General features: G+C 38.9%; 1 non-coding gene across 1 annotated transcript; it reads right to left on the reverse strand.

Moving 5' to 3' along the window:
- Positions 1–17491: 17491 nt before the first annotated feature.
- Positions 17492–17598, reverse strand: LOC133748935 (U6 spliceosomal RNA). The gene has a single exon (XR_009864533.1). It is a non-coding gene; the product is annotated as a U6 spliceosomal RNA (small nuclear RNA).
- Between the last annotated feature and the right edge of the window lie 571 nt (positions 17599–18169).

The raw sequence follows: 18169 nt of genomic DNA on the forward strand, positions 1-18169 counted from the left end.
ATTTCTTTTCAATCAAGCTTCTTTTTTCCTCTGCTTGCAAATATATGACATTCATAGCATTATACGATTATATACCAATGTTGGTCGAATTTTCAACATTCTCCTAAGAATTACAAAATGTTTTTTTTTCTTATCTATTTGTCTTCCTTATTAAATCTGGGCATTCTAAGAAAGTAGGTAAATATAAAATACTATATTCCTTCCTTTTCATAATTTATTTAACAGAAAATTGATCACTTAAGACAAAAAGCATAACCGTGAAGTTGGGGTGTAGAAGGATATGAAACTAAGGGAGGTGGGGCAGAGTGAAATCCTACCTTTGTAAGTGTTAGAGTTGAGAAGTGTGAGCCAGGAAGTTGGAAGTGTGAGGAGGAAGTGCAGAGCTGAGAAGGTAGGAGAGGCTCTGATGATTTTCAGATGCTTTATTGTTCTGCCAACACAGGAAATGAACTGGCCACTAACATTGTTTTCTTTTTAGAGAATCCAAGGAAACCATTAAAAGAGCAACAGAGGGAAAATATCAGAAGAGACAAAATGATAACTTTTGGTTGGGTGGCACTCAGACAGACCAATGATTTCATTAAAAGCAACTGAACTTAAAGACAAACATTGCCAGACTGAAAAACAAAAGGCAAGAGTCAACAGCTTGCTGTGTACAGGGGTGCATTTTATCTTGAACTATGCAGATGAGTTTCAAGGAAAAGAATGAAAAAATATAACATAGAGGAAACAGTAAGCATAAGAAGCAAACCAGGCATGACATTTTAATAAAAGATAAAGTAGATCTCATGACAGAATATTTACAGAGGAAAAGAGGAAAATTGTATAATGATACAAGAAGCAATTCACCAGCAAGACGTGACAATTTAAAACAGCTCTTTACCTGACAAGAGGTAACGAGATTTCACAAAGCAAGGTGGGCGCTTGGTGCAGTTGTTAAGACACTGTGGGATGCCTACATCCCATAACAGAGTGCCTGGGTTTGAGGTTGGGCTCCACTTCAGATTTCGGCTTCCTGCTGTTGTGCATCCTGGGAGACAATGGGTGATGGTTTATCGCTTCAGTATGGCCTAGCCCTGGCTGTTGCAGTTATTTGAGGACCAGAGAGTAGAAGGTACTGTGAAACCTCTCTCTGTCTCTCCTTCTTCTCTGCCTTTCAAATAAGACAAAGTTAAAAATGTCACTAACTAAACTCTTACAACCAAAATAAATTTTCCAAGTTACCTAGAGATTATAATGACCAAGATTCAATAATGAAGGTAAGTTACGGAAGAAAAAAAATTCATTAAATGCATTAGAGAACTAAGCATTACCAATCTCCATGACCTAATGGGCACACCCATCGCAATAGAATGCACATGCTTTCTCAATGCCCAGTGGAATCTCTTCAAGATTAACCATAAGCTTGACCATGAAATAAATCTCAATAAATTTCAAAAGTTTGAAGTCTTACAGAGGATGTGTTCCAAACGTGCAAATTATAAATTAATAACACTAAAACTTCTACAAAATTTTAAAATATTTACAAATCAAATAAATGTCTAGGTGACCCATATGTCAAACAATTTGCAGGGAAAATATGACAATATTTTTATCTTAAAAATCAAATATAAAAATCTATGAACTGTAACCACAGAACTGTTTAGAAGGAAGTTATAGCTTCAAATGACTATATTATAAAGGAATAAATATTTTAAATAGTGACATACTTTCTTTTTCTTTTTTTAAAAATTTTTCCTAAAGAAACCTTTATTTAATGAATACAAACTTCATGCATTTCATAAATACAACTTCAGGAACATAGTTATTCTCCCCACCATACCCACCCTCCCACCTACCCTCCCACCCACACTACCACCCCCCTTCCTCCTCCCTCTCCTATTCTCAGTCTTATTTTTTATTTTAAGAATTCCAGAGAACAGAAAGTAGACTGAAAACAGTGAAATGAGAGAAGGAACAAACAACAAAAATCAATTCCATAAAAAACATAAATATTTTAAAAATTAAAAATGCCAAAAGCCTTTAAGTATTTTAAATAATTCTGAATTAATCAAAATCCAGCAAGAAAACTGAAGAACAAATTATAAATATCAGAAATGAAAGTGAGGTTATTATTCTGATGCTGCGACATAAAGGATAGTAGAGAATTGTTATAAATCATTTTATGGTAATACATTTTACAAGGTAGAGAGGAGAAATTTCTAAAAGATAAGTCATCAAAAGTGATGGCAGGAGAAATAGAAGGTCTTAATGACCTAAAAATGTTCTATGAATCAAATTTGTTTGATCAAAATTACAAGTAAATATGAATGAATTTGTGTATTTCAAAAAAAAAAGTCATATCATCTAACTCATTTTTTCCATAAAGGAGTGAACACTTCTCCACCATTTTATGAAGCCAGCGTTATCCCTGCCACAGAGTCTGACAATGGCAATGCAAGAAAGGAAAAACCACAAACCAGCATCCCTCAAAAATCTAGGTGTGAAAAGCCTGAACCAAATAGTAGCAATACAAATCCAGAAATAAGTAAATACCTATAAATCTATACCTAGATAGCTAAATGCATCTAGGTCAGTGTGCCAGCAGTACAAGCATTTCTAACTCTTGAATATTTACTGATCAAGATAAGTAAACTTTGCTATGCTTGCACCTTTTGTTTATCAGATCTTTGTATCCCCAATGCGAATAAGCTTTATTTGGATAGAAATTATGCACACATACACATGAGTAGGCTGAACTTGTGGCAAGTGAAACTTTACCCATGACATCTGCCTAATAAAAGAAATATGGTGAATTTGAAATTCCGCTCTTCAATAACCCAAACTAATCTATCTTGTCTATATTATCCTAGGTTCCCAACAATGAACAATGTGCACATACTGAACAAAGACAAGTAGACAAAATGAAGATATTTATAGAATATCTACTCAGAGTTACAAGCATTTAAGATGAACGAAACATTTTCTTATTCTTATAGTTACAAAAAATCAGAAGGCTTCTCTTAGTCATGACCATGGAAACTAACTTTTTGCAGACGTGTGAGGGGGCTGTGCTTGTGTTAGTTCATTTTTAACTTGCTTACTTTTATGATCCTACACTCTGCAGTGTGGAGGGACCTATCTGGCCAGTGGTTTGGGTCCAAGGACAGGAACTCTTATCTTCTATAAGGAGGGGAGGTTGGTCCTTAGTCTCTGATCAATTTCCCTTTTCTTCAGGATATTGTAAACTGTGTGTCCTTTGTACTAGGATGGAAAATTCTGCCCTAGGATTTACTTTCTGAACAAAAGCAGCACAGTAGAGGAAGCATTTCTACCATACTTCTCCATCCTATGCATTTACTGCTTTACAGGCGAATGACTCTTCCTCCCACAGTGCAAGAGGCTACTAACAACCTTGCCAGCCTCACAAGCCATTATTTCCCTGGAAGTATTTTCTGAGACTCAATCTCAAGTCCTAAGCATTGAAAGAGTTGAGGAGTTTTTAGATCAACAACAGCTAGCAAGCACTAAGTACACCAGTTTTGGTGCAAAAGTATTTTGAAATGCATGCCTAGTTTTTTCATAGTATATGTTTTTCATGGATTTGTTAATGATCTCTCATGAACAAATTGTTATTTTTCTGGGGTATTTCCACTCCAGTGAGAGCAAAAGACAGTCTTTCATCTAGGAGTCCACAAATGTTCAAAGTACCAGTCAGCAACTTGGGTTTTTTTTGGTTGGTTGGTTGGTTGGTTGGATTTTTTTTTAGATTTATTTATTTACTTGAAAGTCAGAGTTACGCAGAGAGAGAAGGAGAGGCAGAGAGAGAGAGAGAGGTCTTTTATCCGATGGTTCACTCCCTGGTTGGCTGCAACAGCCAGAGCTGCACCGATCCAAAGCCAGGAGCCAGGAGCTTCCTCCGGGTCTCCCAGGTGAGTGCAGGGGCCCAAGGATTTGGGCCATCTTCCACTGCTTTTCTAGGCCATAGCAGAGAGCTGGATTGGAAGAAGACCAGCTGGGACTTGAACCAGCACCCATAAGGGATGCTGGCACTGCAGGCGGTGGCTTTACCAGCTACACCACAGCACTGGCTCCAGCAACTTAGTTTTAAACAGTGCAATTTCACATTTCATTAAGCTTCAGAGTGGACTGAACAGTGGAGGAAAACTCATGCTTCTCTTAATCTTTTTTGTTGTTGTTGTTAAAAAGAAATATTTAGTTATTTGAAAGGCAGAGAGAGAGAGAGAAAATCTTCTATCTGCTGGTCCACATCTCAAATGGCCGCAATGGCCAGAGCTGGGTTGATCCAAAGCCAGGAGCCAGGTCTCCCACATGAGTGCTGGGGCCCCATTCATTACATGGGCCATCTTCTGCTGCTTTCTAAGGCGCACTAGCAGGGAGCTAGATTGGAAGTGGCTCCCACACCAGATGCCAGCGCCACAAGCAGCAGCTTTTACCCACTATGCCACTATGCCTTCTCTTACTCTTTTAAGGATAGTACTAAGATAGCTATGGATTTATGGATCAACCATGGTATCTTTCATTCAGGTGTGGCTATCACTGATGTGTGATGACAGAACCATCTGCAAAGCACCTCTTATGCAGAAGAGACAGGAATTTAAGCTGGGTAAATATTTCACCATATCTCTCCTGAGATTGAAGATTCTTTAATTCTGTCCTTAACTTCACTAAATTTTTAGATTTTATTTATTGAGCGGTGTTTATTTTTTTCATGGATACTGAGTTGAGTCAGCTGCGGGATTCAAACAGTAAATAAAATCACACTGTGATAAAGCTATACAATAAGGCTGCTAATAGCAATGCCATGCTCTGAGCTTTTATTATATATACATCACCATACTCCTAAACTTGCCCCACATAAAACTGCAAAAATTATTTTCTATTTCCTTCCTTCTCTCTTGGAATGGGTCATATAGGGGAAATAAATCCAGGTTCTGATTTGCTTCTAGGGACCACAGGAAAGACTTCAGAGGAGCACTAAGAATGTGGGGAGTAATGCAAATTCTGAGGGCCCATGTTCACAACGCAAATGTGATAATTCCTACTCCATGGGGTGATAGCAAAGACTATTCAAGATACATTTTATATGGCATTTATTATAATCCTTAGCAGTATATGTAGATTCCCAAACACGATACTGTCTTCTATTTCTGCATTACTAACAGTAATTAATATTTATGTTATGATATAAAACTAAGGAAATGACCCCATTATCTAAAGATATTGTAGAAAGGGCTATTTTATTCCACATTTCCTGAGAAAGGAACCATGGAGTCATTTTACTTTCATCACCTCCGTATTGTATCTTGAGAATTAAAGGAACAGTCATAGCCAAGAGACAGTTTTTTCCCCAAGAAGTTAGACTTTCTCTGAGCTATATGATATATCAAAGTGGGATATTTATGGAGCAGTCACTGTGATGTAGTAAGTTAACCCTCTGCCTGCGGTGCCAACATCCTATATGAGTGCCAGTTCATGTCCCAGGTGCTCATCTTCTGATCCAGCTCTCTGCTATGGCCTGGAAAACAGTGAAAGATGGCCCAAATGCTTGGGTGCCTGCACCTGCATGGGAGACCTGGAAGAAACTCCTGGCTCCTGGCTTTGGATCTACTCAGCTCCAGCCATTGTGACCATTCTGGGAGTGAATCAGCAGATGGAAGACCTTTCTCTCTCTGTTTCCCTCTCTCTCTGTAACGCTGCCTCTCAAATAAATTTTTTAAAAAAATCTTTTTTTAAAAAAGGAAGTGGACTATTTATAAGCATTGCTGGCTTTCACTTGTGAGGACTCTCAGTTGAAAGGCTCTCTTTGGCTCACACTGGAATGGAAAGATCCCAGAAAAGTAAATCACTGGCAGATAAGAGGTCTTCAATGAGTACATGAAAAATGAATATTATGCAAAAAAGCCTATGCACAGATTTCAAATGTTTTTGCACCAATATTTTCCCATAAGCTTTATGAAGGCCTCTCAAATTTATTAACAGATTAAGAGGCTAGCATTGTGGCGGAGTGGGTTAAGTGACCACATGCAACTCTGGCATCCCATATCAGAGTGCTGTTTCAAGTTCCAGTTGCTCCAATTCTGATACAGTTCTACACTAATGTGCCTGGGAAGGCAGTGAGGGATGCCCCCACATACCTGGGCTCCAGCCATCTATGTGGGAGACCTGTATGGAATTCCTGGCTCTTGGCTTCTGCCTTGCTGAGACCAATCATTTGCAGTCATTTGGGAAGTGAACCAGCAAGCATAAATCTCTCTCTTTCTCTCTCTCTCTCTCTCTCTCTCTCTCTCTTTCTCTCTTCTTATTTATCTCTTTCTCTATTGCTATCACTCTCTATCTCTAATCCCTCAAGCTGTGTGTGTATGTGTATGTGTATGTGTATGTGTATGTGTATGTGTGTGTGTGTTTCCCCCTCTGCCATTCTTTCAAATAAATACATAAATAAATAAATCTTTTAAAAAATAGGTCAAGAATAGTTTTTACATGAACTGAAAACAAGGTACCCGGTCGAAGGCCTATCCTATTCGTTCATATGAACAAGAAACTTCCTGAGAGTTTCTTCCTACAAGATCAACTTGGATCCTAGAACTGATCGACAATGATGCCACCAATATAACAAAGAACACAAAGGGATTCCAGTTTAATCAAATTTATATCATTAAAGTATAAATAAGAGCTATTTATTATAGTATTTCAGAAGAAAAAATCAAGACTGATTTCAGGTTGTGCAGTTATCTCTGTCGAGAGCATGTTAATGTGGAGATAGTTTCAATGTATTTTCTATTAAAGATAAACATGTTATCAATGGTGAAAGCATAAGTACCCTGTTTTTATTGTATGCAGTTATTTTCATTTATTTTAACTATTGCAAAATTCTGTACTTTTCCCTTCATAATTTCCCTCTATAAACTTCTGAATACTTACAGAAAATATTTTGTGGAGTATTTCAACCATTCAGTTGTTTATTTTTACTTGTCTGCATTGGGTATCCTAAGCCCTCAATGGAATATGTGGAAGATGCTAAATCCCTCAAAACAAAAATTGAAGAAGCCACATCCTCTTCAGATTGTCTGAGTGATGGCACCAGCAGCTATCATCCAGCACTATCGATTCAGTTTTATTCTAATGGGATTTGAATGGTCTGTGATCTTTGTTTTCCTCATTATAAGTGGCTAGTCCTTGTCTCCTAAGGAATTAGATGGGAACAAAATAAGATCATAATAAAATGTTTCATGGATAAGTAGATCTCTAAAGCGATATGTTAATTTCTGAACTTATTCATGCACTATTGTTGGCCAAACCTCTTAGAAAATCATAGGAATGTGTTGTAGATGGAGAAAAACAATAGGCATTTTCTAGAAGTGATACATTTTAAAAATTTTTGAGAAAAGTTACATTTAAGATTTATAGAACAAAAGTTTACACTTATATAACATTATAAATGAAATGTTAAAATCTTGCCAAATGACCGAAGGGATAAACTTGGCTCTCAAAAAACATAGGTAAAATAATAATGGCTATTGATAATCAAATCCTTCCTAATTTTTAAACCCACTATAAGTACTTTTTATACATTCTCAGTGTGCTGCACCACCCTAGTATGTCCAGTGTCACCCCCCAGCTCGGGTCCTTTAGTGTTCTGCAGTGTATATGTGCCATGGTCTCCCTGAACATAATAAGTAGTGGACTTAGGTTTCAGTATGGGAAAAATCAAGTATTTCTGGCTGCAAAAAGCGTCATATTTTCACAAACTCAGGTGAATTTTAGTGTGAGAAAATACCAAGAAAAATACTTCTCTTGGAGTCCTTGGATAACTCTGGGTGATTTCAGATCCTGGGGAGATGGTACTGATTATCACTCTCAGAAAAAAAATGTGGTTCCAAAGATATTCACTTCCACAGATAGAAATGCAAAGAAATTCCATGGTTACTCATGTCATCCCCAGGTTACTTACCCATGGCATTTCCGTCTATTCCCACTGACAGCACTGATATAATTTAATCCCGTGGGTGGTTCATGGGCCCTAGATACAGTTACCATCCTGGGGGATAGCAAACAAGCAATCACAAAACCAAAGAAATAGAACCAGAAAAGTAATAAAGTTTTATTTTGCTGCTCTCTCAACTCGGAAGACAGTATTTGTGCCTTCTTTATCCATATTCGCACAGCAAAAATGACAGAACATTCAAATAGAGTAATTGAGTGAAGTTAAATAAAGAACTAATTATGAAGATACTTGTGAGATAATAGGAATTAGGTATGACTGAGCTTCCTGGGACATACAATACTGAGAAGCCCTTAAGATTCTTCCCTTACACATAAACTTCAATCTTCCTAACATACTCATGCCAGGCAAAGATCTCCTTTGATTTCATGGATCCAGACAAACATGACTTGAAAGTATGCACAAAGCAGAAATTCATCAGGAGTTTCTTTCCAGGTCCTTCCGTCCTGTACTTTCTGTACTACCAAGTTCCTCAAAGTTATCTCATCACATCTCAGTCTTATGACGCAGTCTTAATCGTAAATTGTTCCTGTACTTTTGCGTAACTTCTACACTTTTGTCATAACCTCATCAATTCTTCTGTGAAAACATGGTCACAATGTCTTTCAGTCCTCTGTGAAAGAACTCAGATATATCTTGTAAAATTATTAGTGCTATTAAGATAATTAGGAAAAAAGCAAGAAACTGTGACATAATCAGTATCAATCCTGTTTCACCGGTAAGGACGACAAGGCACAGTTTTCTCAGATGAGACAGCTCCTAAAATTTTAGGGTAAACCTTTTATTTTGATCCAACTCCAAAGTCCATATTATTAATCTCCATGAGATTTTTAACACCAATTGAAATGTTACTTTCTACTAAATATTTCTAAATTGCAACTCTTCAACATATCATTCCATTGGTATTTTTGTTTATTTTTGCAACTAATTTTTGTCCAGCTTTACATCATAGGCAGCAACAATTCACTTAATATGACTATTTATTGAGGTGTTATGACAAATTATATAGATACATATACACACATTTAAGGTCTATATATTTTAATGTAAGCATACCTCTTGTGATTTCCACATACAAGGTATTATTATCGCCAACACCTGGCTAATTACCATTTGTGATTGTGTTGAGAAGGCTTAAGACCTATTCCCTTAGAAATTTCAAGTATTCAGTGTATTAACTATAATACTACATATATGTAGTGCTGCACTTTAGCTTTTCTGAATTTGTTTCTTAACTAAAACCAACATTTTTAAAGATTTATTTATTTATTTGAAAGTCAGACTTCTACAGAAAGAAGGAGAGGCAGAGAGAGAGTCTTCCATCCTTTTCTTCACTCCCCAATTGGCCGCAATGGCCAGAGCTGCAGAGATCTGAAGCCAGGAGCCAGAAGCTTCTTCTGGATCTCCCATGTGAGTGCAGGGGCCCAAGGACTTGGGCCATCTTCCACTACTTTCCCAGGTCATAGCAGAGAGCTGGATGGGAAGTGGAGCAGCCAGGACTCGAACCGGCGTCCATATGGGATGCCAGCACTGCAGGTAGCGGCTTTACCCACTACGCCACAGCGCTGGCTCCAATAGTTTCTCTTTCAGCAACTCTCCCGCCTTGCATTCATCTTGCTATAGGGACATGTGGGTCACACCTTGATTTTTTGACATGTGGCTTGATTTTCAAGATGAGAGAATAAAGTTTCCGTTTAGCTCCTACACACTCTTGAGGTCTCCCTTGGTGGTTAATGTATTTCTTTCAGTTGAAAATACAAACACAAAAACAAATGATCCTATTAGCTTGTAATTGTCATCTCCTGGGGTTACTTTTGATGCCTAATGGGGAATTTTTTCCTCTAACAGAGTTCTAAATTGATACTGTTGCCCAATATGAAACATATTCTCCAATAAATTTCTCTACCAGTGATTAATAGGAAAGCCCATCAGTAACTGTAAGGTGAATGGCTGTGGGTTATCTTGTGAGGCAGACTGCCTATTCCATGTAAATTAGCCTGACTGCTGGCAGGTGGTGGAGCCCAGGGCGGGCACACACACACACACACACACACTGCTAATCAGATAAACAGCTCCTGGGTGTGGCCCAGGCCTAATAGGACTACCTGGAAAGCTATCCTGCCTTTGTGACTTTCGAGCTGATTGGAGAAGCATAGCGGTGCCAATATCAGCTTCATCCTATAGAATTAGTGTTGCACTGAATTAGCTATGCCCCCTCTGCCTGCCTTTAAAAGCTTATGCTTGATCATTAATAAATGGACATGGTCACCAAAACTTGTCTCGGGTGCTTCTTGTCAAAGAGCACCATCACCCCACCCATGCCAACAGCGTGAGGGCCTCCCGGGATGAGCCCACAAGTGGTCTGTTCACAAACAAAAATCCTGTCTTCTCCTGCAGTAACTTCCTCTTTGACAAAGTTTTCCAAATTCAACTTTTAAAGAAAAACAGCGTCTCTGAAGACAGTCAAGTACCGAAAAACATTACAATAGAAAATTGTGTTCTGTTAGGTATAAAATATTTTTGAAGTGGGCACTTTTTATTTATTTCTGTAATCTCGTTATTTCCTGTTCCTTCTGACAGACATAAATCAAAGGTGCCCTTGTCTCTTACCTTTGCTGAATATGACACTTGATTTGCAGTTAATTTATACAAATAAATTAGAGTCAAACATAGTAGTACTTGCGAAAAACCATGTCTTGTCATATACAAAATAAGGCAACATAGTGTGAAGCACTTTAAAGCAGGTCAAGACAAATGCATGAGAGTTTGGAAGAAATGCTGCATGGTCTTGTGGAATGAACAGAATGCTTTTAGTCAATAAGGACCATATTTAAAGACAAGCTATACTAACTCCTATGTAAAACTTTGAGCAAGGCCAGCGCCGTGGCTCAACAGGCTAATCCTCCGCCTTGAGGTGCTGGCACACCGGGTTCTAGTCCTGGTCAGGGCACCGGATTCTGTCCCGGTTGCCCCTCTTCCAGGCCAGCTCTCTGCTGTGGCCAGGGAGTGCAGTGGAGGATGGCCCAGGTCCTTGGGCCCTGCACCTGCATGGGAGACCAGGAGAAGCACCTGGCTCCTGGCTTCGGACCAGCGCGATACGCTGGCCGCAGCGGCTGTTGGAGGGTGAACCAATGGCAAAAGAAGACCTTTCTCTCTGTCTCTCACTATCCACTCTGCCTGTCAAAAAAAAAAAAAAAAAAGAGAGAGAGAGAGAGAGACGACTTTGAGCAATATGAATACCTTCACTTGTTTCCTGAACTGTATAATGGGTTATGTTTGCTGTAAAGAATACTTCTGAAGACCTACTGAGATTTCATTTTTAAAGATGTGAGTAGAGAATTTGACCTACAGTAGAAGACCCGATAAATACTAACTAGAATCCCTTGCAAGAGAGGTGGACACCTGAACGGGATTTTAAAGCATGTATAGACTTTAAGCTATAAGTGATGGTGTTAAAGCTTGCAGAGTAGGCATATCTGAGATGAAGATTGTTTTATTAATCCTCTCATTTATTAAACATGACAACTTGTTAGTATGGAATACCAGCTAAGATTGCAGATATGCAAAAATACTACAGTACAATTCCTTAAATTTGACTTTTCCTTGTTGTCTCCTCTTTCTCTCAACTGACAGGAAAGGAAGGAGAGAAGAAGGCAAAGACATATTAAATGTAGTTCTCTTTAAAACCTTTGTATAAATATTATGAGTCAAAGCATCACTCTAATTGTCTTCATGAGAAAGCATTATGAACCATTGCATTTGTGAGAGCTCAATAACTACTTATATCTCTTTATTTAAGACATAATTATTCTCTTTTCTGATGCCTATGACCCAGCTCCTAGCTCCCTACCTGACTTCATAATCATCACTCTCTAAATGCTTGCTGAACAAGTAAATTTGAGCTTGGATTTAATTCTTCTTTCCTTAGGTTCGTTAAGTGCAAGCCAGTTATACTATTGTTATGAAAAGTCTAAAAGCTGTTAATTTCTGATATACATGGTAAATAGGGTATTTGTATTCAGCTGGTGTTTAGTCTAACTTGCTATCTCTTCAAATAAGGCTTGTGTGACCAATGTCCCTTCAGAACTGAATAGCATTGATTTTTTTTTCCCTCTTATACAATCAACAACAAATATATAAACTCTCCTTCCACGGTGAGATGTTTATATGCAAGAGATACCGCCTGTGTCTGTTTCTAAGCACATATTCCCCAGCCCATTAGCTGTACATTTAAATATTTTACAGATTCTATTTTTCTACTAATTGACCTTCTGACTAAAGCAATTTGTGATCAGTAAAATAGTCACCAAAATTAACGTGTCAATTTAATATGTCGAAAGAATTTAATCAAAGAAGTTATTTGCAGTGGGAAACTATCCAATTTGTTCTAGGAAGCTTCCAAAAGCTGACACTAGAAAAATGAGAGAGATAAAACTCTCACACAAAAGAACAGTGAAATCACATTCATAGTAGTAAATATATAAATATAAATAAAATACATGTCAGAATTCTAGTCTGGTCCTGGCTGCTCCTCTTCCTATCTAACTCCCTGCTAATGTGCCTGGCAAGGCAGCAAATGATGGCCCGAGTGTTTGAGTCCCTTCCATCCACATGGGAAACTAGCATGGATTCCTCATTCCTGGCTTTGGCCTGGCCCAGACCTGGCTCTTGCACCCATTTGATCAGTGACCCAGTGGATGGAGCATACATCCCACTGCTCCATCTTGCCTATTCTCCATCATTCTGCCCTACAGATAAACAGATAAATAAATCTTTTAAAATAAAAAAGACATGTATTATAATTTATAAAAGATTATATGGAAAGTATATACACGCATACAAACACACATACTTGGAAAATGGAGAAAAATCAATACAAACTTAATGTCTATAGTTGTGGTATTCTCATTCTTGTAACAGAGTCTGAGATCTACACCAGCCCAATTAACTGTATACTAGAATCTGAGAAGGCCAAGTTCTTTACATCATGACCAACTGATTGCAAATCAATTGTGAAAAGACGTAAGGGTTTTATGCATACACATACAAAACACACACACACAGTCCTGCTGTACGGAAGCTCAGGCTACTCATCTGAAGGGCCACGTGATGATGGACAGAGTGAGGAATGCTTGGACAGTTCTGCGATATTCACCCCAGTCCAGGTATCAAACATGTAGGTGATGAACCAGCACTGGATATTTCAAACCAAGCACACAATGTGGTAAAGGTTTGGGAACCCAGCTGAGAGCCAGAAGTAGGCCCCAAACAAGCAGCACTAGTGGAGCTATCCTAGGCATTTTCAATTCCTCAGGCCATCCCAGCTGCGGGAAAGCAGTGAGCTATTTCTATTGTTCTATGCCTCAACTCCTAACCCATGAAATTGTGAGCATACTAAAATGGGATTTATTTTGTGATACGAAACGTTAGGGTATTTTGTTACTTGGCCATAGATGTCAAGATCGACCAGGCTGGAAATATTGTTTCCCTACTGCTGTGCTCTGCATTTTGTATTCTTGAAATTCAAATATTATACCCCTGAAACTACTGCTGTTTCTGTATTTAGATATCAGGCTGTTGGTAGTAATTACGGTCATAGGCTCTAAATAAGGTCAAAAGGATGGGGAACTGAGTGAATAGCATTGAAGTGTTTATAATAAAAGATCTGGTAGTGCACTTTCCCTCTCCCAACCCCTTCCACCCCCATTCTGAGCACATGTATAAAAGAAAAATCATCCAAGGATACAATAAGAAAGTGACCATCTACAAGCCAGGAAGCGAAACCAACCCTACCACACTTTGATCCGGGACTTCCAACCACCAGGACCAGGAACAATGACATTGTAGTGTTTGAACACTCAGCTTGTGGTATTTTATTATGACAGCCCAAACCGATCAACTCAATCGCATGACCCAGGGCCATTATTCATACTTTCTGATTCTTCTATCATTTTCTCACAGATAATGTGATAACAAAATACTCATGCCATTTTCAGAACATGGTTGTGTAGGCTATTATGATCATGCGTGTGAAGTCCTAAAGACAATAGCTGATACATATAATGAAATAAATGTAACTATTAGAGTTTGGTGTTGTGGCACAGCAGGTTTAGCCACAGCCTGTGCCCCCTTATGAGCACCAGTTTAAGTTCTGGCTACTCCACTTCCAATCTGATTCTCTGCTAATGTGCCTGTAAAAGCAGTAGAAGATGGCCCAAGTCACACATGTGGAAGACTTGGATGGAATTCTAGGCCACAGGCTTTGACCTGACCAGCCCTGGCTACACAGCTATTTGAGGAGTGAACCAGCAGATGGAAGATCTCTCTCTCTCTCTCTCTCTCCTCTCTCTCTCTCTCAATGTGTTTGTGTGTGTATGTGTGTGTGTCTTTCTCTCCTCTCACGGTAACTCTGACTTTCAAAAAATAAATATTAAGACAAGATCAATTTAACAATTATGGGGTCGGCGCTGTGGCACAGTGGGTTGAAGTCCTGGCCTGAAGCGCCGGCATCCCATATGGGCACCGGTTCAAGACCCGGCTGCTCCTCTTCCGATCCAGCTCTCTGCTATGGCCTGGGAAGGCAGCAGAGGATGGCCCAAGTCCTTGGGCCCCTGCACCCTTGTGGGAGACCCGGAGGAAGCTCCTGGCTCCTGGCTTTGGATCGGCGTAGCTCTGGCCATTGCGGCCATCCAGGGAGTGAACCAGCGAATGAAAGACCTCTCTCTCGCTCTCTCTCTCTCTCTGTCTCTCTCTCTCTCTCTGCCTATCCTCTCTCTGTGTAACTCTGACTTTCAAATAAATAAAATAATTTTTAAAATTTTTTTTTAAATTTTTATTTAACATATGCATTTTTTCATAGATAGAACGTTAGGAATGTAGTGATTCTTTCCCCTAAACCATCCTCGTTCATCCCAACTCCCATCCCATCTCCCTCTCCCTCTCCCAACTCCCTCCTCATTATGGTTCATTGTTAGTTTGAGTTTATATACGGAGGACCAACTCCATAGTAAGCAAAGACCTCAACAGTTTGTATCCATGTAGACAAAACTTATAGAGCACAGTTTAGGGAAAAATTTGCAGTCGATTCTCATAGTACAACTCACTAGGGACGGAGGTCCTACATAGGGAGTAAGTGCACAGTGACTTCTGTTGTTCCTTTAGCAATTAACACTCCCATGTATGACATCACTGACCATCCGAGGATCCTGGCATGCATTGCAAAAGCTATGGAAGCCCTTTGTGAACATAGACTAAGTCAGTATTTTGACATGGCCATAAGCAAAGTGGATGCTCTCTCTGCCCTTCAGAGAAGAGAATATCTTTCTTAGATGGCACTTTCTTTCCTTTGAGGTCTCACAGAGATCCTCAGCATAGGCTTTTTTGTTGTTGTTGTTGCAGAGTCTTGGCTTTCCTTGCCCGCTTTGAGTCCTTATGCTAATGGTGCTATTCACTCTGTGCTCTCATGGCCTCATCAACCACCCAAGGGTCCCAGTCTTTGTTTTCAATAAGTGTTTATTTATTTCTTTATAATTTACTTGAATGGCGAGTCCCAAAAAAGAAGAAGTAGGACTGAGGGAGAGGGAGAAGGACAGAAGACAGGGGAAAAGAGGGACGGAGAAAGGGTGAGATGGAAAAGGAGAAAGGGAGAGACCTTCTACCTGGTGATTCACACCCCAGATGGCTGCAATAGCTGGAACTGAGCCACTTTGAAGCCAGAAACTGGGAACTTCTTCTGGGTCTCCTACCTGGGTGTGCACTCAAAAACTTGGGCCATTTTATGCTGCTTTCCCAAGCATCAGCAGAGAGCTGGACTGGAGGTGAAGCAGCTGGGACTGGACCTGATGCCCAGTTGGGATGCTGGCATCCCAGCCAGAGGCTTCAACTACTATGCCACAGTACCAGCCCCAGGTTCCCACTCTTAGTAACATGGACTGGGAGATTTACTTTGTGAATTTTGGGTGCACAGAAAGCACACAACCATGTCACTAAAGCACATCTCTCTTAGATAGCATCTGTATTAAGTCATTCTAGGCACCAGCACTGATTGAGAGAACACCATTGGAAGGCAGGTTTTCAAGTTCCAGAGAAACACAGAAGAGCTGTACACTTGATACCAGTTGGATTAGTTGCCACCCTTGAGCATGTTTCCATCAAGGAACACCCTAGGATGCTGCCTGTAATCAAAGTCAGTCTGTGGTTCACCTTGAACCCTACAGGCATATTTCTACTTTCTTGCCATTTTATCCTTGAACATGAATTTTCACTCCAGGTCTCTCAGGATTCTCTTCTTTTCTATATATTACTCCATTGTTGCCTGATGTCTCAACTTGTAGATGTCTTCCAACATTTAGTTAGTCTTAGCTTTGGATATTTCATACTTTTGAGACATTACATGTGTCATCTTTCATTGCTTCATTTTCCATAACTGGTGATAAAAATATCTGTTCTGTGTGTTTAATCATGTATTCCAGCTCTACTTGACTCAATTATTGATTCACTAATGTCATTATACCATCCCAGTATCAGTTGAAAATTAGGCCACTTGTATATCTTCCTTTTTAGTAAGTTGCATATCTTTCTTTTTTGATAATGTGCACAGAGCAGTCTCCTAGGTAATTTCCTGCAGAAGTTACATTCTTTCTTCAACTTTATATCTAATCTTCAACCATAAGTTCCATGTTTTTTAGCATTCTAAAATACTCTTTTTTGAAAACATTTATTTAATGAATATAAATTTCCAAAGTTCAGCTTATGGATTACAATGGCTTTCCCCCCACAACTTCCCTCCCACCCACAACCCTCCCCTTACCCGCTCCCTCTCCCCTTCCATTCACATCAACATTCATTTTCATTTCTCCTATATACAGAAGATCAGTTTAGTATATATTAAGTAAAGATTTCAACAGTTTGCACCCACATAGAAACACAAAGTGAAAAATACTGCTTGAGTACTAGTTATAGCATTAAATCACAATGTACAGCGCATTAAGGACAGAGATCCCACATGAGGAGTAAGTGCACAGTGACTCCTGTTGTTGACTTAACAATTTGACACTCTTGTTTATGGCATCAGTAATCTGCCTAGGCTCCAGTCATGAGTTGCCAAGGCTATGGAAGCCTTTTGAGTTCACCGACTCTTATCATATTTAGCCAAGGTCATAGTCAAAGTGGAAGTTCTCTCCTCCCTTCAGAGAAAGGTACCTCCTTCTTTGATGACCCATTCTTTCCACTGGGATCTCACTCACGGAGATCTTTCATTTAGGTCATAAAATACTCTTTAGGGTTAAAAACTGATCCTTCTTTTTGGCATTTTTGAGTTGTTTTGTTCTTTGTTTATAATTCTTAGATCACTTAGATTTTATTAAATGTTTTTCTTCAGTTATGCTAATTCTTATTACTATTTGTCAGGGACTATAAACTGAATTACATTGCATGCAAAGCTTGGGGAATGATGTAACCTATTTAAAAATTACTGTCAAATTTACCAAAAATATGGAACGCTTCACAAATTTGCGTGTCATCCTTGCGCAGGGGCCATGCTAATCTTCTCTGTATCGTTCCAATTTTAGTATATGTGCTGCCGAAGCGAGCACTAATTTTTAAAAATTTAACAATTATGTTTCAGTAAGCTGTGCTTTAGAAAAACTGAACTCATCAGAAGAGATCACACTATATCACGAGTACCATCCTTAGATAAAATTTATGCTGACACCAGAAATAGTCCCGCCATGGAATTTCAAGGCAATTCCAAATTGGAGCAGTCTGAAAAGTATGCTTCACAGTACCATGGCGATATTTCAATTATACACATAACAGTTAGTGACAGTATTATATTCAAGAATATAATATATGCCATTCTATATGGAATAGCATTGTCATTTTATGAGTAATGGTGAAAATGGCTTATTCTGATGGAAGAAATAAAAAAGGAATGAAGGAAAAAAGGAAGGGAAAAGACACAAAGAGAAAGAGGGGATTCTATCAGTTATATATCAGAAATTATATTCAATTTGAAGCTTCATTCGGTGTGTGCATTTAGATCTGTAAAAGTGAGGTCTCTGCTTCAGTGATTCCTTCAGTAGGAGCTGGTCAAAAGTAAATACAGAAAAATGTCTGCGTGAAAGATGTCTTTTATACTATTAGATAGTAGCAAATAGATTGATA

Source organism: Lepus europaeus, chromosome 19 (genome assembly GCF_033115175.1).
Source record: "Lepus europaeus isolate LE1 chromosome 19, mLepTim1.pri, whole genome shotgun sequence".
NCBI classification, from domain to species: Eukaryota; Metazoa; Chordata; class Mammalia; order Lagomorpha; family Leporidae; genus Lepus; species Lepus europaeus.